The sequence below is a fragment of the Talpa occidentalis genome, unplaced genomic scaffold (assembly GCF_014898055.3).
Source record: "Talpa occidentalis isolate TD23 unplaced genomic scaffold, MPIMG_talOcc4v2.1 talOcc4.8, whole genome shotgun sequence".
Lineage (NCBI taxonomy): Eukaryota > Metazoa > Chordata > Mammalia > Eulipotyphla > Talpidae > Talpa > Talpa occidentalis.
In genome coordinates, this window is record NW_023605194.1 from 93,864,887 (window position 1) to 93,889,916 (window position 25,030).

The following is a 25,030-nucleotide window of genomic DNA, read 5'->3' on the forward strand; positions in this document are numbered from 1 at the left end:
AATGATACATGTTGGGGTAAAATAAAAGGGGACTCAACTAACCATACCCCCTTTTTCTACCTCAGTTCTGAAACAAATGAGAAGCTTCAGAATGTGACAATGAAGATATATCAAAATAATACCTTTATTACTGATAAAGCAAGGCTGGAGACTGCAGCCTAATCACGTTAGGTCAGTTGCATGATATCACTCAAACTGCAATGCTGATTACCCACCCAACCTCAGGTAGCTGTAGAAATGAGGCCCACCCTTGTAAAACTCACTGAGAGGAGGGGTTAGACATAAATGCTTCCTTAGAGCAGGCTGGCTGGAGTCAGAGGAGGCAGGAGGAAAGGGTCGATTCATAATCCTCTCCCCAAATCCACCAAGCAGAACAGTCAAGTGCAGATACATGGAATGGGAGAGCTTCCACCCGGAACAGGACAAGAGGAAGTAAGCATCCTGGCCCCTAACCTCTAATGCTCATATGTCCTTTCTTTAAGGATTCTAAAATGCTGCAGTATATTTGGAAGAGTCCTCTTTACAACTCTCCACGTGTGTCAGATTATAATTTTCATAAACACTTTACCAATGAAAAGAATGAGCTACAAAATGGCAGGTGACATGACCCCCGTCATCTAGACAACACACGATAGAGCTGGAATCTAAATCAGACTCCTGACAAATTTTTGAAGCCAGTGTTCAAAAACTCTAATGAATAGGTCACAAGACACTTGTAGCCACAGTTGTTAGTAACTACAGGGGAAGTCATCAGGCAGACTGATTGAGCCCATACAGGTAGCTGAGTCCAGGGAACATGCGACCTCCTGCGTGAGCAGAAATCCACCCAGATTTGCTTCCTGGCACAAGCCTGTAGAGAATGGATGCACCCTATTAACATGCCCAGAAATATTCCCAAAGCGGGTAGGGGCTTTCCCTACCATAACTGGTCCATAACTGGGAATTCTTTGAAAGTAGGAGTTACGTAACTCTCCTTTGTAGTTTCACAGAGGATTTCTTTATTTATATATGTTTTACATCACTATATCGTTATTCATTTTTTTACGTTTGCTTTATTTTTTTTTTTTAAGATTTATTTATTTATTTATACAAGCACTGGGTACAGTCAGAAGCACGGGAAGGTGAGAGAATTCACCAGAGCCAGAGCAGGGAACAGAACAGGCAGACAGATGAAACACACTGCTGAGGGGAGCAGTGGGTGCGGCAGGAGAGGTCTGAGTGCCATGTGGGACCCTCGCCGGTGGCCGGGGATTGAACCAGAGCTGCAGAGGCTGCGGGCAGCTTCGCAACCCAGCGCTCAACCGCTGCACCACCAGGGGAGGCCCTACGTTTGCTTTCTTATCTCAGGTGCAGTCCCCATAGAATTCCCACCACCAATTCATCTGTGCACCATCACTATAGTCTCTTGTGTTCTTCCCTTCCCTTTCGAGCCCTCTCCCTCTCTCTCCCCTGTAGAATGCCTTTGATTTATAGTTGTCTGTTTAGTTTTGTTACGTTTTTTATTGTTTTTGTTTTTTCTCTAATGCCTTATTTGGTTCTGCTATATTCCTCCTATAAGTGAAACCATCTGATATTTTTCTTTTTCGTTCTGACTTATTTCACTGAGCATATTATTCCACACCTGGTGCATGGTCCTTGCTGAATGGCCAAGCCTCCTCTCAGTGCTGGGGGTAGTAGTTCACCTCTCCCCTACTGTGGTGGGGCTACAGGAGCTGGGATCACCAAAGACGGTGGCCACTCTGCCTCTAGGAATTAGTCTGTTTTAATCAGTCACTGACTTTCTCTTTCCTTCAGCCACCTCCCAGGGGTGGGGGGGTACCCGGTTTCATGATATTGTATCTTGAACGGCAAACAGTGTTGCACCAGACGTGACTTTCATATCCTTGACTTTATCTTAATAAATAATCCAACATATTTAGCAGAAATCATTGAATCTTTGTTTAGGGATTAAGACTGGAGATATATTTAAACTGCACTGAGTACCGGTAATCCTGAGAAGGCTAGAGCAATCCTGACAGCACGATGGGGCCACAGCAGTTAGCACACTGGCTCAGCTACAGATGTTATTAAAGCAGCTGTCTGTGCTCAGCGTAGAGCAGATAAGGGAAGATCAGGATGCATGGGCACCTATGTCCACATACTTCACTCTCATAGTACATGGACACATGCCTGCACATCCCAAATGTATAAACTCATGCATTCAGCTTGCAAGCCTATACAAATTAATATGAGCTCATGAGCACACAGGGATATGTGCAACATGTCTATTCATGCATATCTAAGCATATGTCTATGTGTGTAATTTTGCAAGTAAATGTACAAAAATGTCTATGACCACCTCCCTACACTTTTGATTTATGCAAACAGCTGCTCTGTGGCCCTCTGGTTCAGGGAACAATGCTGAGGACATTAGTCCCTGGGCTCCTGATAAACTGTTTGCAAGCAGCTTTGGGTCTGTAGTAGTTGCTTCTTACTGCATATGAGTAGACTGGTCTGAATCTCCTGGTGTCTCAGCAAAGACTTCCTTGGCTGTCTCATGATGCCAGGAATTACTTGGAAACCCTACTAGAGTCTGATCAATTCAGCGTCCCTTTGCCCCAGGAACTGGGACACCGCTGAGAGCATTAAAGCATCTCAACTACCTGCCCACAGTCTGCCATGAGGCCACTGCCTCAACCACTGGTGGCCTTACGTTTCTTTCACTTATTCATTCATTCTCTCAACAGGTATTTTTTAACTCCTGCTGGGTGTCCTGTGCAAAGAGTTGCATACAATGCAAGTATAAACAAGGTGTGTTTCACTTTTAGGATCTTGGGGTGAGGGGGGAGATGTAAAGCCTGCTTACGAGAACTGGTTATGTAACAGTAATTGAGGCACCATAATCTAAGGTTCCAAATGAGCATATTTTGGGGGATCCCTGAGACGTTGGCTATTCATTAGAAGGACTCAAAGCATTCAGCGTTCAATTGTACTCACGGTTAATATTTCTTGCAACGCTGTAGCCAGAACACACAACTGGATATGTAAGAGGCTAAGACCCAAGTGCATATCTGCAAGAATCCATGTGCAGGCAGTTCCATGCTCTCTTCTTCCCAGGATTGAGCACCCAGGGCTATTTTATTTCCCTAGTGACAAAAATGTAGCAACACTTGAGTGATGTTTCTGCCCAGGGAAGCCCATTAGAGACTCAGTGCCCAGATTATTACTGGGGCAGGGCAAACAGACACATGGTAAAAACCCAGTCAGAATAAACACAGTCTAGGCAGGAAGATTCACTTTATCCTTTAGAGAAACTATTATATATGTGAATAAAGGGACCTGTTTACCAGCCATATTCCCAGACGCCAGTCAAGGGCCAACCTTGCAAGCAGGCTTTGCTAAAGATAGCAGCATCCAGCCTGTTCTGTCAGGTCTTTTCTGCGCAGAGCAGTATAGAAAAGTGAGCAGTTCTGGGAGAGACATATGAGGATAAACTGGGAAGCTTAGTGGAGCAGGAGGCTCTTGAACTGGGTCTTGAAAGCTGGCTGAGATTTGAATAAGTGGGGAGGACTGGAGTGGAGAGTATAACAGCTTACTCCCAAAGGAGATCAGTCCCAAACGCAGCTAAGGAGGTAGGCAATGGGGGGAGAAGCTTCTCAACCTTATCAACACGCGCTAGTGGGGTACCTGCCATGAGTTAGGAATGCTCCTAGGCAGCGGGATTTAAATCTCATCCTCAGAGGTATAAGATGAAGATGGGGGTCTGAGCAGGGTCATGAAGGCAGAGTGTAAGAAGGAAGGGTGGGCTTGGGTTGGAGCTGCTCCATTATTCCCTGGGTAAAGCCCGGGCTTGGCCTGAGGGGCCAGGGCAGCAGGGTATGTAATAATGTAGTCACATGACCAGAGCTATCTCTTTGAGGAGGCAGAGTTTCAAGTGCATGGAGCCAGGAGGCCATCACATCAGGAGGCAGGCATGAACCTTGTTCATTCCCACATTTGCTGGGGACCAGCCCTAAATGCACTTCTCTGGAATAGCAAAAACACAGGCTGGAATAGCACTTTGGAAGCCAATGTTTTTAATAGGAGAGAACCTGGCCAATGGTCCTTCCCACCAAGTCCAGTCAAGCTGGTGCCACTGGGACAGAGTTCCAACCTGCAGCAACTAAAAAGAGCCATGTCCTACCTTCACTCAGAATCTGCAGAAGCTAAGAGGACATTCTACATTTTGTGGCAAGCCACAGGCATTCTGCAGCTCTCAAGGGTCAGATGGGGGAAGGAGAGGGAGAGTCCAGGGGTTCTGTGCTCAGTGTCTTCCCCAAGTGCAGAAAAATAAGGAGGAAGAGAACTTTGGGGGTCACCTTTGCGCCTGGGTGCACCAGCGACCACCCAACTCACTGACAGGGAGAAGCACCACTCTATTTGCAGGGATACAACTCCCAGCAGATGGTGAATCAGACCCCGATGTCTCTGTGTGTGCTTTGTACATTTTACTTGTTGGTAATGAATTTACAAATCCGTTAAGTACGGAAAACAGAGCCTTCCCACGAACTGAACAGATGGAGGAGAAGGCTTTCTAAAGGCTTTTCAAAGTGGCCCTTTTCTTTCTCTCCTCCTGGCTTAATATCTCTCTCTATGTCTACAAATGTTTTATTAGCTGGGGCTGAAGGGGAAGCTGCCCTGTCTTTCTCCAGCTTCCTGGAAAGTACTGGGCTGGCCTGCCACAGCAGGAACCCATGACAAGAGAGCAAGGAGCTCTAGCCTTCAACACCCAGGAGTGTTTGTGTTCCTGGCCCCAGGGCTTACCCCTCCCTAATCCACACCCTGTGCCTTGAATCCCTTTGCAGAGGCTGCCCCAGGCTTTGGCCAGTGGATGTTAGCAGACTTGAAGCCAACCAAATGGACTTGCTCACTGAAGCTTGTCTTTCCATGGGAAAGACAAACCTGGGGAAGCTTGCTGATTCCCGGAGGAGTAGTTTTCACCAGGTCCTCGGCCTCCTAGGAACCTCGTGTCCCTTCAATGAGAAGATTGCCCCAGGTAGCATGCATGCAAAAGGATGTTCAGTAAAATTTCTAACTGACCTGAAGTGGACAGTGGGTAAATAGTGAGAGGGAGGGGATGGGAGGAGTGGGAGGAGGTGCCAGGAAGGCAGGCTGGGGAGAGGAAAGGATGCATCTTGCAAAGAAAAAAATAGAAGTGTTATAGGGCAGCCCCAATACAAAACGGATTATCCTTTCTCTGTGCCCTCAGCCAAGCCTCCGCCATATTTAATTTATGGAGGGCGACCTCTATCTGGTCCTGCATACCTTTAAAAGCTTGATCTTGTATGCTTTTAAAAGCTGACTCAAAAATGTTATGGTTCTCATTCCCCATACCCTTAATAGTTAAATCAAGGGCCTGATTTTGTTGTTGTATGGCCAGGTTAAGAGCCTGAATTTGTTGTTGCATGGCTAAGTTAAGAGCCTGAATGTGTTGTTGTTGTACATTTTTAGTATGTGAAGTAGAACATCTACCTCTCGTAGAAACAAGAATGTAGCAAATGGCGCTTACACATATTACCAAAAAAACACCCAGAAGCACAGACTGTAAAGGGATGGCTTGTAAACCACCCATGTATGTATACAATAGTAAAATTATGTGCCATACACCAGGCTTCATTAAATTATTTACATTAATGAAACTGGTGGTGATATTTAATGGAAGAAGTCTACTTAAATTCAAGGTTGGAAGGAAACTGAAAGAACTTAGCTAGGGATGAAACTGTATAAGCTCATGGTTGAGGCCATATTTGAGTCAAAAACACACCCACAAGAGCTGTACACACAGGAAAAAAACAGACTTTTCAGGACTTGAGACAAGGATTACACTGTGAGTCCTACAGACCTAGTGCACTTATGGTGACCAACGCAAGGAATGTTACTTTGGGCTGGTCAACCGCGGGTGTAACTTGGAAACCACATTGGGTGCCAAACTGTTATAGGGCAGCCCCGATACAAAATGGGGCGCCTGACTGTGGGTCCTCACCCACACGCTTAAAAGGACTTATCAATACTCTACTGCAGGCACACATGAAAGGTTAATAAAAGGTTTATTTACAAGGGAAGGGCAAATGAGGAAATGTACAACTCAGGGAGAAAAGTGGGAGACAAAGTTTTAAATGCGTCCTACCCGATCCGCCGATCTGGAATCCCAAATGGCGCTCTGAGAGCTGGCCGCAAGCCAGGAGCCGTGAAGCCAGGAGGAGAGTGACAGAGCGAGAGCCCCCAAGGCCCACATGTTTGGTTTTTATACCCAACCTGGCTGCTTAACCCCACCCTCAGGTCCCAGCCACCTTCCTTTTGGTGGTGACGGGATTTGTCTTTCCCAATGTCTTGATGGCTTTGGTCTGGAGTGGGGGTGGGGTCCACAAAGCCTGCATGGGATTAGCTTAGAACATCCTTTCCCCCTAACAAAAGCAATGGAAAACATTTTTCAGAGACTGATATTGAGAAACTGGGAGAAGGGAAAGTCAATGACAGCTGCCCTCAGAGGGGACACGGTGAGGACCGTGAGAAAAGAGGAGTCACCAACTTCTGCACCTGGAGCTAGCGGCTGGGATCCAACTTTACTCCCTTCAGCTGCAAGGCAAAACCGTGATTAGTGTAGCTTAGTCCTTAGTTCTTGACATTTTGATCATGGCCAAAATGGTCCTGGAAACAGGCAGGTCACTGCCAGGGAAATCTAGGTAATACTGGCCAAGAGACTTCTCCAGGAAAGTCAGTTCTACCTCACGCTGAGGAAATAGCACTGCCTGGGGTGGGGCAAGTCAGGTCAAGCAACTCCAGTTTAAGCCTGCTCTGCCCCATCTGCTCCCTGTTTTCCTTCCTTCTGTATAACCTCCCAGCTCCTGAGGCAGCTGTGGGTTTCTTGTTAGAACTCCAGCCTAATAAATGCCTCCGTGGCCAGCAATTGATTTTCTAAAAGAATAACATTCACGCAAGCTCCACATGCAGAAGCCCACAATTGAATTCTTCTCTACCCAAAACCAGTCCTCAAAGCGTATGTAAAACTACAATAGCACTAAACTCCCCGTAATGAGGTGATTGTGCTAAGTGAGCATCTGATTTAAGAAGTGGCTCAGCGGTGCAGGGCTGCAGCGCGCCCTCTAATCAGGCAGCGGAGGAAATGTGCTGGCTTCCAGGTGAGCAGACAGCACTGGCGGCACAGGGGGGCACAGCGGCGGGCTGGAGGTGCAAGGGCACGGGGACAAGCTGCCGCCACAAGTGACACACCCCTCGTTCAGTCCCTTCCTTCTTCAGCCTCATCCCCACCCTTAGTTAAAGCTTAGAGAATAGGAGCAACAAGAGAAAAAAGCATAAATAAAAGGGGGGCAGGCAGGACTGGGGGCTGGGGGGCTAGAGACAGGAGGAAGCAGGAGTGCCAGCAAGGGCAGAGAGGGTTCCAAGTAGGGCATTGTGGTTGGGGAGAAGCCAATCTGAGACCCAGTCTCCACTGCAGAACTGACCTTGGTGCTGGAAGGCCACAACCTGCCCCAGGTCCTCATTTTCAGGACAGGACACACACTCAGAGCTTTGGGATGGACGTTTGCAGGATGGAACACTCACTCAGAGCTTTGGGATGGACGTTAGCCATGTGGTTGGTCCAGCACAGGGGACCTCCAGTCAGTGGGGGTCTCAGGGCCCTGCAAACCCAGCGTGTTCCGCACCCTGCTGATCACATTTCAAAATGCTGTTAGCTATTTTCCATAGTAATTGTAACTTTTGGGTCACATTGGGCACTCTCCCCCATTCTCTTTTTCAAAAAGGAACTGTTCCCAAGAGGAGTATCTTAATATCCAAGGAGCACAGGTGGTGTGCAAGAGGTGGGTGCATCCTCAGGTAAGGACTCAGCACTGAGAACGTGTAGACACTGAGCAAGGAGTGGGCACCTGGCACCTCACTGGATCCCCAGTAGAGTGGGGAGAGGATTACCTCACTAGGTGCCAACACCAAGAGGACAGAGGGTATAAGTGGGGGCCCCAGGGAGGCACATCACACAGAGAAGGAGGAGCTCTGGGCTGTCCTGAGGAAAGGTAAGACATACTGACGTTGAAAAGAGAAGAGAAAGAGTGTCTGCAAATGCAAGGAGCCTGAAGGCCTCCCCAGTGGCACAGCAGTTGAGCGCTGGGCTGCAAAGCTGCCCGCAGCCTCTGCAGCGCCGGTTCGATCCCCGGCCGCCCACGAGGGTCCCACATGGTGCACAGACCTCTCCTGCCGCACCCACTGCTCCCCTCAGCAGTATATTTCGTCAGTCTGCCTGTTCTGTTCCCTGCTCTGGCTCTGGTGAATTCTCTCACCAACTCCCCCTCCGTGCTTCTGACTGTACCCAGGGCTTGTCCAAATAAATAAATAAATCTTAAAAAAAAATGAAAGGAGTCTGTAAGGGGCTGGGACAGGGCCCGGCATCTCCAGAAGGAGCAGGAGTTGAGGCGGGGGGAGGCTGAGACAGATCAGCTCAACCTGAAATTGGGACTGAAATTTGGCAGTGAGGGAAAAGCTCTTCCCTAGTCTAGGATAATTTCAGCTCCTTTTCCCCCCAAGGATTCCTTAGAATCTCAAACTGCCCCTGATCTCCAGCCCAATTCACTTCACTGGCAAGTCTTTCTGCCAGGTTTGCATGACCCACGGGATCACCTCTGTGCATCCCAATGAAGGTGGCTGGTGATCATAGATGTTTTGGGGCGCTACAGTGAGGAAGAGACTGGAGGTCTCTGTGCTAGTGAACACCGTCACTCTTCTGCCTGGAAACTCACAGCCATCCCTGTAGTTAAGTAGCAGCAGAACCACACGTGCTGCCCGGCCTGCCCCCTCCAGCCAGTTAACTTACCCCCTGTGCCTCAACATCCCCTTCTGTGGACAGAAATTCAACCAGCTGGATTTGAGCATGAGGATCAGATGTGATAATACAGGTAAAGGTGCAGAGTAAATGCTCAAAATAGCTAAAATAACATGTATGTGGACAACCAAGACAGTACTGACCTAATAGTCTCTCAATGTACAAGATGACACAAATGACTGTTACACAAAAGAAAATCCCCCACACCCACAGACAGAACACAGTTTGGGTTTTATTTTGTATTGTTTTCTTTACCATGCCTTTGGTTTACATCTTTATAGGATTCCTCCCTCCAGCTTTTGTTGCCATAGTGCATTGGCCACTAAAGGACCTGTAGTTCTTTGCCTTAGGCCATGGTGCTACTTCCCCAATTTGTTCTCACCCTTCCCTCTCACCTTCTGGATTCCTCAGTTCTGGATTCTTCAACCTTCAACAGTAAATTTTTAAGCTTGACTTTATTTCAGCCTTTGTTTAGTTTCTCTATATTTCACTATAAATGGCACCATCAGGTGTCTGTCTTTCTCCTTCTTGCTTATTTCACTTAGTATTGTTGCCACTAATGGCATGAGTGTGTCTTTTTGATGATGGAGTAGTATTCCAATATGTATATATGCCACATTTTCTTGATATGTTTATATGCCCATTTTTTGGGGCACTTAGCCATTCCACTCCTAGGTAGTGGAATATAAAACATGAATTCAAAAGGAAACTTGCACCCCATGTTCATTGCAACACTGCTTATAATAGCCAGACTATGAAAGTAACCTAAATGCCCAAAAATGGATGAGAGAGGCACATTTTGGATTGGTATTGGGGTGACTCCCATCTGGAAAATGTTATTTTACATGTCAGCAGGGACCCACACAGGGATGGGGCTGGCAGTGTGCCTCAGGAGACCTCAGTTCCTGTCTTCCAAGCAGAATAAAGGACTTATTCTCTCCTTTCTTTGTGTCTCAGATGGCCCATGCATGCCCTGCATATGGGTGTTATGGTGGTGAGATGGATGGAGGGAACAGCAAGCTCACAGGGAACCCAGAAGGAAGCCCAGGCACCAGGAATGCCCCTAACATGCTCTCTAGCCTAAGGGCAGGTGGGTTGCTGGGCCAAGGGCCTGGCCTGGCTCTCTCACCAGGGGTGCTGCCCTTCATCTATGCAGCTGGGGTAGAATCAGCATCTTGACTGAAGAGGGTCCTGGGAGGGTGGAATGAGATAATGCATACCAAAGAATCTGGCACATCTACTTGTATAATAAATATTAGCCTAAAACAAAACAAAATAATTAAAGCTAGAATAGAGATATAAAATTGTTGATTTTGCTGAAGTCTGCTTTGAGATCAGTACTAGGAGGCTGGGACTCAGGCTTTTACTGATTTCCCTGATAACTGTCAGACTTCTAAGGCATGAACCACCAGCCCCTGGGGACAATTTTCTTCCTGTTCAGTGGGTTCTCTCTAGAAGAGACTTTTCCTAAAGCAAACCTGCCTAGAGATGACTTATAAGACTTATGAGAGATGTCTTATAAGACACCCCCCTAGCTGCCCCCCTCCCCCCCCACACACACATATGCACACACCTCCCATGCCAATCTCAAGGCAGGATTGGCCAGGCTTCTAGTAGAAACCCAGCAATAATAAACCATTGCTCCCGAGAGGCAAGTACTGCTGAAAAAAAAATCACAAACATTACTTTGGAACATCAATACTTTGGACCAACACTGTTTGGCTGGGCATTTACCCAGAGGGATGGGAAACTTTGGTTGTTTCATGGAGAAACTATTTGAACAATATCCTTTCTCTTCTCTCTATTGCACACTAATTCTATTAAAGTTCATTTCTATTGAAGGTCTTACGCACTGAGAGGAGGTTTTGTCTTTATGTGGTGGATGGCAGAACCCATTTAGAGTGTGCAAGACTTGGGGGGGGGTGCGCTGGTATGCCCCTCATTGTGTCAGCTAACACCATGGCCTGGTTACATAGAGTCTGCTGGTGAGTACTATTGTTACAGGACCACCCTGTTACACTATTGGCAATCATGTGCCTAGAGTGTCCAACAATCAGAGCACACCCAGTGCTCCAGACCAAAGTCGTCCATTCTGTGGCTAGGATACTTTGCCTAGGTACAAGATGGGTTGGGGGGAGTCTAGCAGTCAACCGTTTCTGATGAAATCAGCCTTGTCCTCATGTAGAATTTGTTGCTACCTCTTTAGCCTGGGGTGATATTGACCATCACTGCTAGATCTCAAGGCTAAGCCTTTTCCAGCAAAGTTTCTGTCAAGAAATATTATCATTCACCCTCTATTTGCTCCTCCTCACTGCCATTAGTTGCTGGGAGAGACCATATAATTCATCATATAAATGGGAATAGTTTTAAGAGTCATGGGAAGTTTACCTTGACCAGGATACTAGGCCAACAGGCATCAAATTGGGGGAACCATCCAGGTAAGCCAGATATGTTTACCTAAATGGGTATTGGTACAAATTTCAAAGTGAGGGGGTTTCTCCCACACCACCAAGTAACTCTGGGTACCAGTGTCCTACATTTCAACTCAATTCTGATACCTGGAGAGAGTGTCTGGTTCCACAGATTAAGAATTCAGTATTATAAGACACCACCCTAGCTATCCCCCCGCCACACACACACATACACACACTTCCCATGCCAATCTCAAGTTCAGGTTGTCACCTGTGCTTATAGATCAATTATAAATCAGAGGTTCCCACAATTTCCTCCTTGGTTTTAATTATTTGCTACACTGGCTTACAGAACTCAGGAAACCCTCTTTACTCTCAAGATTGCTGGTTTATTGTGAAAGGACATAATTTTGGAAGAGATGCATGGGCCAGGAATGTCACTCTCCCAGAACTGCCCCATGTGTTCACCAACCCAGAAACCTGAAACCCTATGTATTTGGGCATTTGTGCAGGCTTCATTACATAGACAAGACTGGCTAAATCACTGACCATTGGAAATGGTTTCAACCTCCAGCAACTCTTTCCAGACAGGAGGTTAGGAGGGTGGGACTAAAGATTTTCAACCCTCTAATCAAGAGGTTGGTTCCCCTGGCAACCAACCCCATCAGAGTAGCTTTCCCATTGTCACCTCATTAACATAACAAAAGACACCTTTAAGACCCTCTGGGCTTAGGAAATTCAAAGGGCTTTAGGAACTCTGCCAGAACAGGGAAGAAAGACCACATCTATTTCTTAGAAACTACAATATCACATCACCCAACTAAGGCTCCCTCATATTTAGCCGTTTCTTCCTGATCTCCCTGTTGAGATCTCCATCCTGATGGAGGAGGCTGCTGCCCCATGTAATCACAGAAGAGCTGCCTCCCTATGAGCAACAATCAGGAGAGACGGGATCTCAGAGGACCCCTTGCTGCAGGACTAAATAAAAGTCCTCTCTGTCTCAGGAAGGAAAGAACAAAGAAGGCCCATTTCACATGCAGAGTAGAGAGGGAAAAAAAGGGAAAATGATTCTTCTGACAGGCTAGGAGTCCCCCAAAGACAAAACACTCTAATGCATTCTTCTCCTCTACCCGCTAAAGAGATTCTGCCCATCCTCAGAGCCCAGTTCATACCCTCCTCTTGCGAGATGCCCTGTGAGTCACCCAGGCAGCAGAGACCTCCCTCCTCACTTTCCAGAGTTCTCACTCTTGGGGGCTCAGGGCCTTTCTTGCCCACATAGAGTGCCTGATTCAGGCATCTGGTCATTATCCTTGAGCTAGAGCAGTCTTAAAGTTACATTTCAGTAATAAATGTGTGTGTGTAAAACATATGTATTATATAAAATGAAGTGTCTTGTGTTAAATATTCTACTATATATATATCCCACTAAGTATATACACATAAGCATGTATATATTCATGTATGTTTATATACATATACACATATGCACACACATACATATATATGAAAAATAGAATGGACAGATAAACCTACTAAATATAAACGTATTTAGAAATAATCAAGGGAAATATCCCTGGTGGAAAAAAAAGTCATTTACTGAGTAGTGAGGGATGGAATTCTCACTGTGGGAACGAGATGGGGAGGGCTTATGTCCTACACATCTGGGTGTTGGTTTGTGACCCCCGCTTTGTGAAGATTTACAATGGCTTCATTAGATGGTTTAATGAACACAATCCGACTTTGAGAGGTAAATAAGGAGAGAGAAAACAGGGTAGGTCAGCAAGCAGGCAGGTTCCTGGAATGCGTTACTCACTCCTCTTGGCAGTATGAGTAAAGACCCAGGAGCTGGGTCACTGGTACCACTGAAACTCTACTGATTTCCACTGGGTTTCCATCCCTTTGCCAACTTACTGCTTTAAGACAGAAGACTGGATACAGAGACCTATCACTATTCTTTTTCAGATTTCTAAGACTCTGGGGATCCTTTTCTAAGAGTTGCCTGTTCCTTGAGGTAGAGATGAGTTCTTTTTTCTTTCAAGCTTTTTGCATCCTCTCAGCCTCTATATATAATGAGCATTGCCTATGGTTGCATTACCATCTTGAAAGCTTTCTTCCAAAATTAAGCTACTAATTAGGAATTATTTATACCCCAAAACATATGTATGTGTTCTGCTGCTCAGCATGTTGTTTTCATGAGCACCCCGATGCTCTTTAAATGTCCCCATCACTCTAGCTTCCTACACTGATTTCGACAGGCACCCTGGCCCTGGAATCCTCTGTCTGAACAGCTCTCATAATCAAATGCCAGAGCCCAGTTTCCTTGCTTCATCCATCTTGCCAATGATTGTTTATCACTGGTCAGAGGTGTGCTGGAAAAATTCGTGATTAAGAAGACTTCCTCCTCTCTTCCAGGGAGGGGAGCATATAGCTCTTCCTGGGCTAGGCAGGGCTCTTCTTGCACCACCTCACAAGCCTCAGAAAGCCAGAGACCCCAAGATAATTGCCCCTCTACACACCCACACATACAGAACTATATAGTCTCATCATAAAAATTCAAGAGAATTTTTAAAAACCTGATCAGTGATGTTCGTGAGTTAAGTGCTTTGTAGGCAGGTCATAAGCTCAGATGCCTGTGGCATCTACTCTTATCTGGGTGTGACTTCTCATTTAAAAGAACATCTTTGATCAGCTGTGAAACAAAGCCAAGTAGGTATGTCCAGAGCATGGAAAAAAGGAAAAGTCTGACAGAGAATATTGAAACAATTAAATCTATTGTTGTTTGCCTAATTTACAAATTGGAATCACCTGCTCAGGATGTGCTAGTGCTTCCTCCATCCCTTCCCCTGCAGTCTGATTAAGAATTCCAGGCAACTGACTAGTGCTCCCGGACATGCATAAAGTAAACTCCCTGTTCTGCAAGTTGATTCACATAACAGCTTCTCTAATAAAGTATGAGGTAAAGCTGCCTTGGCACATCTGTTTCATCACATATCTACAGCAGATCCAAGGAAAATAGGAGAGACAGGCAAGTTAGCCCCAAATGAACCGATATTTCTATGAATGGATTCAATATTTAAGACTTAGACCCAGCACCCAGAGAGTAGGCAGGTTATAACCTGATTTAGATGTAGAATGAATTATGAAATTGTTCAATGTGTTTCTTGAGCAAACTTAATAGAGTGTCTACTCATGCCAAGCCTTAGGTCAGGCATTGAGGATGTTCACCATCTAAGGGGGGAGAGAATCGTGTAAAGTGTTGATTAGGACACACTGTGTGATATGTACCGTAATAGGGGTTTTTCACCATTTGCTACAGATATGTAGGGAGTTCAAGATAATCTCAACCTAAGAAGTTGTAAGAAATGATGAGTCATAAAAGAAGGCTCCCTAGTGAAGTAATTTGGAAGAAGAGAATTTGGGGAGCCATTTTGAAATCTGAGAGGAAAACCTGGCTTGAGATAGATTAACATATTACATCTTCCCATCTGTATATTCAATGCATAGTTGTGTGTTGGGCCAAACATGGAGCAGTCTCACATCTGTCCTCACAAAGTCACTAGCCCACCCCTCAGACTGTCCCCCAGTGCCCCTGGGAACTTTAGAAACTCAATTTTGCTCTAGTCAGTAAGGATACAGCAACCTGAAGATGGATGCCAAGCTTAACCTTGAGGATGATCTCTTCGGCCTCCTACTCCCATATCCTTTCTCAGAGTGACTCAGTCAGGGAAACACCCTGCAAAGCTTCTGATTTCTAATTGCCATTTTTCCCTAAATGAATGTTCTCTTAATACTTGTCATATCTTTTTCAGATCAAAGGCATCTAATACCTAGTATAACATTTGACTTGTCATAGTCCAATTGCTATTTGTTGAAGTTATTTATTATAATCACATGTTCACAACCTATAGGAAAGAGAAGGGTGCATTTCCTTGAAAACTATCACCTTAAGTCTGCAGCAAGTACTTCCCACACATACACAAATTATAATATTTACATATATGAATATCCAGACATTAGAACATTTACAATTAAGTTCATTTCACTATGCCAAGACACAAAAATCTGGCCTTATCTTTCTCCAGGAGCTCAAAGAAAAATGCTACTTGAATTCAGTCAACACTCTGCATTTTCCCTGATGGAGTGAGAAGATGAATCTGCCAGAGAAGGAAATGCCTCCCCACTCAGCAAATCAAAGGCAAGATCCAGCTGTGCTTTCCAGAAGGTCCCAGCATATTCTGAGAACAAGAGAATTCTCTGACATTTCATATTTCTCCTCCCAGGAGAAGGAATGGGTGTTCTTTGATACAGATATATTTAGTCATCTTGGATCTACAGGGCAACAATGGGAAGAGAAAAAGACCCATTAGGATGATCTCTCATATTCACAAAACTGGGAGTGGTTTGAAGGCTCAAACAAGACCATAAAGGACTAAGACTGGTTGAGACCTTGATGAAGACAGAACTAAATAATGAGGATAGAAGTGAATAATGCTCAAAGGAAGAGAGAATCTGGGTGGAGGAAATTAGGTGAGATTCTTTAGACCTGTGCCCTGTCCATAGAGAGGATTTCCTAAAATGGCCAAATTATTCACAGTCCATCCCTGACCCTTAACCCTTAACCTAATGCCCACAGTAGTATTATTAATCTAGCCCCATGTCCTTCATTTTATAATGCCAGCATTTTCCATTCCCAATTATTCCACATTGTAACTTTTCCTTTTGTAACAAACATCTCCTAATTAATCATATTAAAAATATTTCATGAGGTTATACTTATGAAAAAATGGTACAGAAGAAATGAAAAGAATCTTATAATTTTGTTTGCGTATATAGATTTGAAAAGCTGAAAAAGTGACTAATTTTCCAAGAAAATGTAAATTACCAAAATTGACACACTGGAGTTAGACAACTTGAACAGATCAATTAGCAAAGGAGAAACTATGTATTTAATTTCAAAGAACTCCTGCAAAGAAGAAAATAAAGCCAAAGAATATAATAGAATAATTTCTGTCTAATGTGAAAATGACTTTTGTCTTCAATGCTATTTTAAACTACTCCAGAGCACAGAAACAAAATACCACTTCCAAATTATTTTTATAAATATAGAATAACATTGACAATAAAACTTGACAAATAAGCACAAAATAAACTGAGAGCAGCTTCATTTGATGACTATCAATGCATACATCCTGGATGAAATACAGCATAAAAGAATCAGACAACAGATTAAAAGAAATATTAACCATAATTAATATTTTTGTTTGTTCCAAGAATGCAAGGACAGTTTGACTCTGTTAATGTTATTGCTATATTATTAGATATTGCTACACACAGGACAATCTTCATAAATACTGAAAAGACAAGATAAAATTCAATATGCTTTCATGACTTAAAGTTTCTAATAGATATACTTGCTCATGATGATAGAATTTCATCAATCTCAAGTCAAGTTTCATGCTTAATAGAAAAACATATTAGAATCATTTCTATTATTGCCAGGAACTAATGATATTTAATATTGCTATCATCACTTACTATTGTTTTAAGTATTTTAATGCATCATAAAAATATGAGTATAAATATAACAGAAAAAGATAAAACGTATATTGTATGATTAGATGGATAACTAAGAGTTCTAAAACATCAATTGAAAATATGTTATAAAGGATAAAAGAATTCAATGAAATGTCTGGGGGAAAATAACAAAACAAAAAACTATACTCTTCTCATAGAATTAGAAGTTAATGGAGGAAGAAATCTTATTCATAATAGCAGCTCATAAAGATATTGCTCCTACTTAACAATTTGACAAATGTATATGATTTATATTACCAAGATTAAAAAAAACCTCACACATTAGGTATGAACCAAAATGATACAAAAACAAATACAAAACATCTCTCTAAGGAAGATTCAGTCTGATGAAGACATTAATTCTAAGTCAATCTGCTAAAGTTACCCCCACAAAATACACCAAATTTTATATAAGCTAATGCTTACAAACAAGATAAAATTAATATATTAGCAAAAAATTGGATAAACTCTTCTAAAAAGAACCACAAAGAAATAAGAAAGGACTAATTTCTGTTAGATAGCATGATATATTATAAGGTAATATAAATCAGGCATGGTACAGATTCAAAAATAAGTGTCAATCAATCAGAGTGGAGAATCTAGAAATCTAGAAATACAATCAAATAATATATAGAAATGTAGTCCATGAAATTTTACTACTTAAAAATATTTACTATGTAAATATGTAGTATGTGATTTTTGCATATTGGTGGGAAAGGATGGGTTAGTCAATAAATTTTATTGATAGGGTAACCATCAAACAAGAAAATAAAAATTAGAAAGTTTACCTTATATCCTATAGATCGATCAACTTCTTCAGTTTAAAACATGGGAACACCAATCCACTGGATGAAAACATAAAAATTTTTAATAATCTCAATTTTGAAGAGACATTAAAAATATTTGAGTACAATTACATATTATCAAAATAAATTTGCTGTATAAATTCTCATTTTTTCCTCAGTGACAAAAACACCGTAAAAGCCAAAGGAAAATGAGAAACATAAGTTATTTACAATATTTATATAAAAATACCTAAAGAACTCTTACAACTTGGCAGGCAAAAGACCAAAAACTCAGTATAAAATGAACAAAGGTCATGAACATTCAGTTCATAGAAAAAATTACAAATGTCTTCTAAACATTTAAAAAGATGTTCAGTCTCACTCCTAAAAGGGCAATACAATGGAATCCCAATAACACACCCATGTTTCATGTATCATATTGCCGATAAAAAAAATTTAATAACACCATTTGCCAAGATCATTAGAAACCAGCTACTTTCACTCCTCATAAGCCATTGTATATCTTGGCACATTTTGAAGGGCAAATTTATAATATCTATCAAAGTTACAAGGTACATATCTTTTGAACCAATGATTTCATTACTAAGATCTTTCTGCAGATTAACTTGCTTATATAAAATCAATGTATTTTAGTGTTATCCATTACAGCATCTTTTGCAATAAGAAAAGCCTGGGGGAAAACCTAGATGTCCATCAGAAAGGTATTGATTAAATAAATTATGATATATACAGTCACTTGTCACTTGACAACATTTCAGTCAACAAAGGATCACGTGCACAATGGCGGTCCCACATGCTTAGCCCATAGTAAGCTGTGCCATCTAGGTTTGTGTGACTATACTCTATGACGTTTGCACAATGACAAAATTGCCTAACGACATACATGACTGTATTCATGATGACGGTTATGCAGCCATGAAAAAGAATAAGGTAGCATTATAGGTACTAATGTGAAAAAAGGAAAAAAACTCGAGGTGAAATTTGGGTTTTAAAAAGTGAAGCACAGGGCAAGATGTTTAATGTGCTGTCCATTTATTTACCAAAAACTGGTAAAAGAATATGTGTTTCTAAGTTCCTGTATATGCACAGAATTGCTTTCAGACATACAAGAAATGTAAAGGAGGTTACCATCCGAGAAGGGATGGGGCGGTTGGGAGACAGGGCACACATGAGACTCACTATCCCCACCCACAATTTCCCATCCTCTGCGTGCCACACTGTACACAAAGTATTCATGCCCACAGAGGCCCTGCACCCAGAGGTGTGACTACGCCAGAACCAGCCTTTCGGTTTCGGCTCCTCTTCACAACCTCCACTCACAAGACTGCTTATCATCACCCCTTGTCTGATGTTTCCCAGCAGCATTTTATGCACAGACCTTCACACCCTGCCAGGTCTGCAATGTCAGCTCAAATCACTCTGCTCCCCAGCACTCTCCTGCCCACACTCCCAGGACCCCTCCCTCCTCAGGACCCATGCCCTCCTTCTGGTTTGTCTCCTGGTGCCAGTTACATCTGCCCAACTTTAACATAAATTTCCGAGAGCACAGACCTGCGTCCACATCTCTGTAGCCCCATGGTACCTGAGAGCAGTGGGTGCTCAGAGAAAGAGAAGATTTACTATTCACTTCTACTGTCCTCATTGATAATCTTGCTCATTAGCAGCTTCCAGGGATCTGGTGCGAATCCAGTTCCATCAGGGAAGGAAAGCCACCCTCGCGCACTCCACCAGGAAGCTAGCCTGGAAGCCCATGTGTGTCAAGCCTGCCTGTTCCCTGTAGAAACTATTCCATTCCAGGCCCATCCCCTTACACCCCTGGGCCAGCAATCCCAGGAGTCCTGGCACCACAGGCTTGACTTTCCATAAGTCAGAAATCATTCTCTTTGCTGATTTACTCTATGTCCCAGATATTTACTCTATGTCCCACTTTCAGCCTTCAGGATGCAAGGAGGTTCACAGAGAAGAGAGGAGGATGGAATACAAGATGGGTCAGTTTAAGAAACAAAACACAATTGCAGCTGGATCGGAGATTGGGAAGACAATGGGCCGGAGACTGGAGACCCAGACCTGGCCGTCGGGTAGGGTGGAGCCATTTCTTTTCTTAATTCTGTGCCTTCTCCCAAACAACAAAAATCCAGGCAAAAACCGACAACAGAGTCTGTGAAAAAAAGTGCCTTGTAACAGCAGTGCTGCCTGTGAACTCACGAAGCCCCACATCTTCTTGGTTCACAGGTCAATGCACTGGGGGCCAATAGGGGTAAAGAGGCATCCATGCCCTGTCCTCTTCACAAACCCCCCTTTCCTAGGTTGGGGGTTCAATTATTCATTTTGGGGTGGATTCTTTTTCTCTTTTTTGCTGCCCCTCTTTTGATCTCTTTGGTGCAGTGCCGCTGTTAACAAAAAATACAGCATGTGTGAGACAAAGTGTGTGCAATTCCTCTTTCAGAAAGGAGGCCTTTGAAGAAAAGGCGAGTGATCTGAATAAAGAGAGGGAGCCCCGAGGGAGGGGCCAGCAGGTTGCTGGGTGGGAGGCAGGTGGGAAGGAGGGGTGTCTGGATAGGAGGGCAGCTTTGATCTCTCCAGTAGCTTTTGCCTTTTATGGTCCCTATTTCATTGTTGGGGTGAGGGGAGTCTTCTGCAAAGGTGTGGGGTGAAGTGGTTGAGAAAGGGGATGAGGTTATAAGTCTTGAAATGACAGGGATGCAAGGGTCCTCTCCCACCCATCCCCAGAACACAGCCGCTGGACATGTTTTCCCATCAAACCTTCCCCAAACACACACAGACACACCCATACACACTCATACATTTACACACACTTCACTTGCACTCATATATTCACATCCACAGACATGCTCACTCTCACATGCACATCAGTGTACACACTCACCCACAATCATATTTACACCCATATATGTTCACCCATTCACACTCACTCATGCACACACATTTATACCCACACATGCGAATACATTTACACCCATTCACACTCACACAATGCACTGTCACACCAATACATAAAAATTCACACCTGTGCAAGTGAATCTCACACATCCACCACAATCACATGACATCACATGGGGTCATTCCTGATGAGACCATTTCTGGAATGTGATCAACAGCTTTTTTAGTGCAACTTTTCCCTGAAGGCTGTGGCACCCTCCACTGACACCCACACCAGGCCAGCCCACTCTGTGTCCCACATGCCCCTAATTCTGGTTTAGGTCAAATTTCTCCCACTGCCCTTGATCTGGAACTTCCCCTGCTCAGGTCCACAATACCTTCCCTTAGCTGCTAAACTAATCCCTTTAAGCCAAGGCAATAATGACTAACAGCAGCAGATTACAGGGTGGATCTCAATGCCATGATCTTTTTTTTTTTAAATAAATTTTATTTTTATATTCCCCATACAATTGCAACCCCCTTATTTTGACCCCAATCCCTCCCCTCCCCGTCCCCCACCCCCCATAGAGTGTCTCTGGTTCATAGTTGTTGATTTTGATTTTCACTTTCTTATAGTTTTTCATTTTCCTGGTCCCTTATTTAAGTTTTCTGGATTCCTGCTATGAGTGAGACCATCCGGTATTTTTCTTTTTCTTTCTGGCTTATTTCGCTGAGCGTGATCCCTTCCAGCGCCATCCATGTTGCTGCAAATTGCATGTGTTTATCTTTTTTGAATGCTGAGTAATATTCCATGGTGTATATATACCACATCTTCTTGATCCAGTCATCTATTTTTGGGCATTTGGGTTGTTTCCAAAGCTTAGCTATTGTAAACAGTGCTGCTATAAACATAGAGGTGCACGTGCTCTTTGGAATTGATGTTTCTGTGTTCTTTGGGTAAATACCTAGGAGTGGAATTGCTGTATCATATGGAAGCTCTATGTTTAGTAGGTCCAGAAATCTCCACACAGCTCTCCATAGTGGTTGGACCAGTTTGCACTCCCACAAACAGTGCAGGAGAGTTCCTTTTTCTCCACATCCTCGCCAACATTTGTTGTTGCTAGTTTTTTAAATATGTGCCATTCTCACTGGTGTAAGATGGTATCTCATGCCTAATGATAAAGGACTGATCACAAAAATCTGCAAAGAGCTGATGAGACTCAACAACAACAAAGAAAATAATCCTGTCAAAAAATGGGCAGAAGAGCTAAGAAGAAACTTCTCTGAAGAGGAAATGCAAATGGCCAACAGGCATATGAAAAAATGTTCAACATCACTTGTCATCAGGGAAATGCAAATCAAAACTGTCATATGATCTTTAATATGAGACAGGCCTTAGAGCCCAGGACATAGCTGTGAGGGCAGAGTTCCCGGGCTGCAGCAGGTGGTTGTGGGTCATGGGCATGGCTAGTCTCTTATGAAACACACAAGTATCTAGAACATGACCTTGGCCATGGAGGAGCTGACCCCACTAGACACCCCCTTAGAGTTTCCAGACTCCTGGAAGAGGGGAAGTCTGTATAACAAGTTTGAGGGCAGATCCTTCTATGCTTGGTTCACAAAGGAAGTCCCCAGGTGTATGAGGGTCTCCTGTCTCCAGAGATGCCATACATCTGAAAGGCACTCCCTCTGCCCCCTGCATTCCATGGAGCAAGTGTCTCTTAGGATGATGCTGTTTTAGGGCCAAGCCAAACACAGACTGAGCTGTATCTTCCCTTGGACCCGGGGCCATGTTGGACGGGCCACATACTTGTTCAGCAACTGGGCTTGAGTGACAGTGGAAATCATTGCCCCCCCTGCCCCCACCTTGCCCAGTCCCTTCTGCCCAGTCTCTTCTGGCAGCAGGCTTAGCTCCCACTGCCGAAGGTCCCATAGAGCATTGCGTCATCCTGTCAAGTCCAGATTCCCTCTGTCCTCTCCCCTCATCTCACTGCTGTGGATCAAGAAAGCACTATGGGACTGTCTAGCAAAAGCTGGAGAGAAGCAAAGGCCCAGGGGCATGAGAGAGAGACAGATGGCTAATCCCATGTCCAGGATTTGAGGACTGGGGTTGAAGGAGACAAAGGTCAAATAAAATAGGGGCAGGCAGAGAGAGGCCTGGCATCTGTTCCTACAGTCTCTCCAAGGTGGACTGGGTTTCAGACTCACTGTGAACCCAGAACTCATTGAAAAAGTTGCCATCAAGTCACTGGCTAAGCAAACTGACTCCACTGGGCATCTTCACCAAAGGAGGAGGCTTGAGCACAGGTGGCAGGAGATCAAGCCTATACAAGTCACATTTATACTCTCCCCACTCTCCCTAGACCTCAGGAAGAGGGCTCAGGCTGTGTCCAGGGCAGGAAAGAAAGCCGTTCAGGAGAGGACACAGCTTCATCCAACACCAACACCCTCCACCCTCGGCAGGTTACTCAGTTGCTCTGGCTCTGGTTTTCTGTCACTAAACCAAGTAGTTTCTGACTCTCAAACTCCAGAGCTTCAGTGCAGCCCTGGCCCTGGACCGCAGACTGGTATCTCACTGCTACTTAATATCTCTAATGGAGGCTACTAGGGATCACAAATCTAGTTGGTCAAAAGCTAAACTTATGATCTTCCACCCAAACCAGCTCCCCCTTGTAATTCCTCAACTCAGGAACCACCAGCTTCATCCTCCCACTTGTTCATGCGAAACAGAGTTGTCCTTCACATTCCAAATCCCAGTCTCCCAGGTGGACCTTCAAAATACCCTGCTATGGGCCTCCCTGGTGGCGCAGTGGGTTGAATGCAGTGCTGTGAAGCTGTCCTCAGCCTCTGCAGCGTGGGTTCGATTCCCGGCTGGCAGGGAGATTCCCACATGGCGCAGCAGACCTCTTCTGCTTTGCCTGCTCCGCCCCTCAGCAGTGCTTTTGGTCAGTCTGCCTGTTCTGCTCCCTGCTCTGTGTCTGGTGAATCTGCTCACCCTCCCACGCCTCTGGCCTGTACCCCAGTTATTGTATGAATAAAAATTAAATCTTTAAAAAAAAAATCCTCCTACCTGAATCCCCGTGTTCCTTGCCACAGTCACTTCTCCTGCATGAAATTTTCAAGCTGCCAAAGTATGGCCACTGGAGAGTATTGGAGGGCCCTATTAGTCTCTTAGTTCCAGCAGTCTCCATTGCATCCAGAGGAAAAGCCAAAACCTTCACAGTGGCCTCCCAGCCCACCAGCCTCTGCTGTCCCCACTCCTGTTCAGACCTACTGCCCAACTGCTTCCTTTCTGCCCCTAATCATCAGGGGCCAGCCTCCATGTCCCTGGAGCTGAGCAGGCACTCTCCTGCCTCAAGGCCTTTGCAAATGCTGCACTTTCTGACTGGAAAATCTTCCCACAGACAGACATGGGGACACATATACACAACTGCTCCAAGACTTTGTTCAAATGTTACTTCTTTTTTTTTTTTTTAAAGATTTATTTATTTATGCATATAAGAACTTGGGTACAGGCCAGAGATATGGGGGCTGAGAGGATTCACTAGAGACAGAGTGGGGAACAGAAAAGGCAGACTGACTGAAATACACTGCTGAGGGGAGCAGCGGGCGAAACAGGAGAGGTCTGCTTCGCCATGTGGGTTTCTCTCTGGTCGGCTGCAGATGGAACTCGTGCTGCAGAGGCTGCAGATTGCTTCATACTGCGGTGTCCAACCCCTTGTGCCACCAGGGAGGCCCTTCAAATGTTACTTCTCAGACAGCCCCTCCTGAAGCAGCCCCTGGCGTGTCCTCTCTGCTTTCCCAACTCTCTCTGTCCCCAGGGTCCTTATTGTCATATAACATACTCTCTTTATTAAGAACTTATTTGTATGTCTCCCCTTATTTGAATCCATCTCCATGAGGGTATCATTTTAAGCTTGTATTTACTGATATAGCTCCAAAGCTGAAGCTGGTATCTTGCATGTGGTAGTAGATGATCAGCCTTGCTGGGTGAGTAAATGCATGAATGAATGAATGAATGAACGAACAAGTGAGTGGAATTATGAAGTACTGATTAGATACCACACATTATCAAACCATTCACACATTTACTCCTCAGTCTTTACCCTGGCTCTGTGAAGTAGGTAGTATTGTAATCCCTACAGCATAAGAGTGGGAGTTGTGATTTCCTGGAAAGAAAAAATGAGATGATGTATGCAAAGTACAGGCTCCTACTAAATAATCAATAAATGGTGAAAACTGTCAATATTATCAATAGCAGCCGAGTAATTGACACTGTTTTCTGAGCTCTCCCTGCCTAGTCCCGTGTTAGACACGAGAAGGGACAGCTGGGCCGGGTGGAGAAAAGCAACAGCCTGACGGAAGGGGCCACAGGTCAGCCTCTGGGAGAGAAGCACAGTCCACCCCACCTCAGGGACTTGGGTGACTCCTCTATATAGGCCGGGCAAGGATCAAGGTTAAATCCCAAGGGTGAGGGACAAACCAGCTGGTACCAGCTTGCCAGGCTG

The 25,030-nt window shown here is 44.4% G+C and overlaps 1 long non-coding RNA gene across 3 annotated transcripts in view; it reads right to left on the minus strand.

Annotated features, from left to right (window-relative positions):
- LOC119234892 (uncharacterized) overlaps positions 1 to 25,030 on the minus strand; it is a 242,460-nt gene that overhangs the window by 59,000 nt on the left and 158,430 nt on the right. For all 3 annotated transcript variants that reach the window (XR_008549999.1, XR_008550000.1, XR_005122696.2), the window contains exon 3: positions 17,625 to 17,681. This is a non-coding gene — a long non-coding RNA (uncharacterized LOC119234892). The remainder of the gene's footprint in view (positions 1 to 17,624; positions 17,682 to 25,030) is intronic.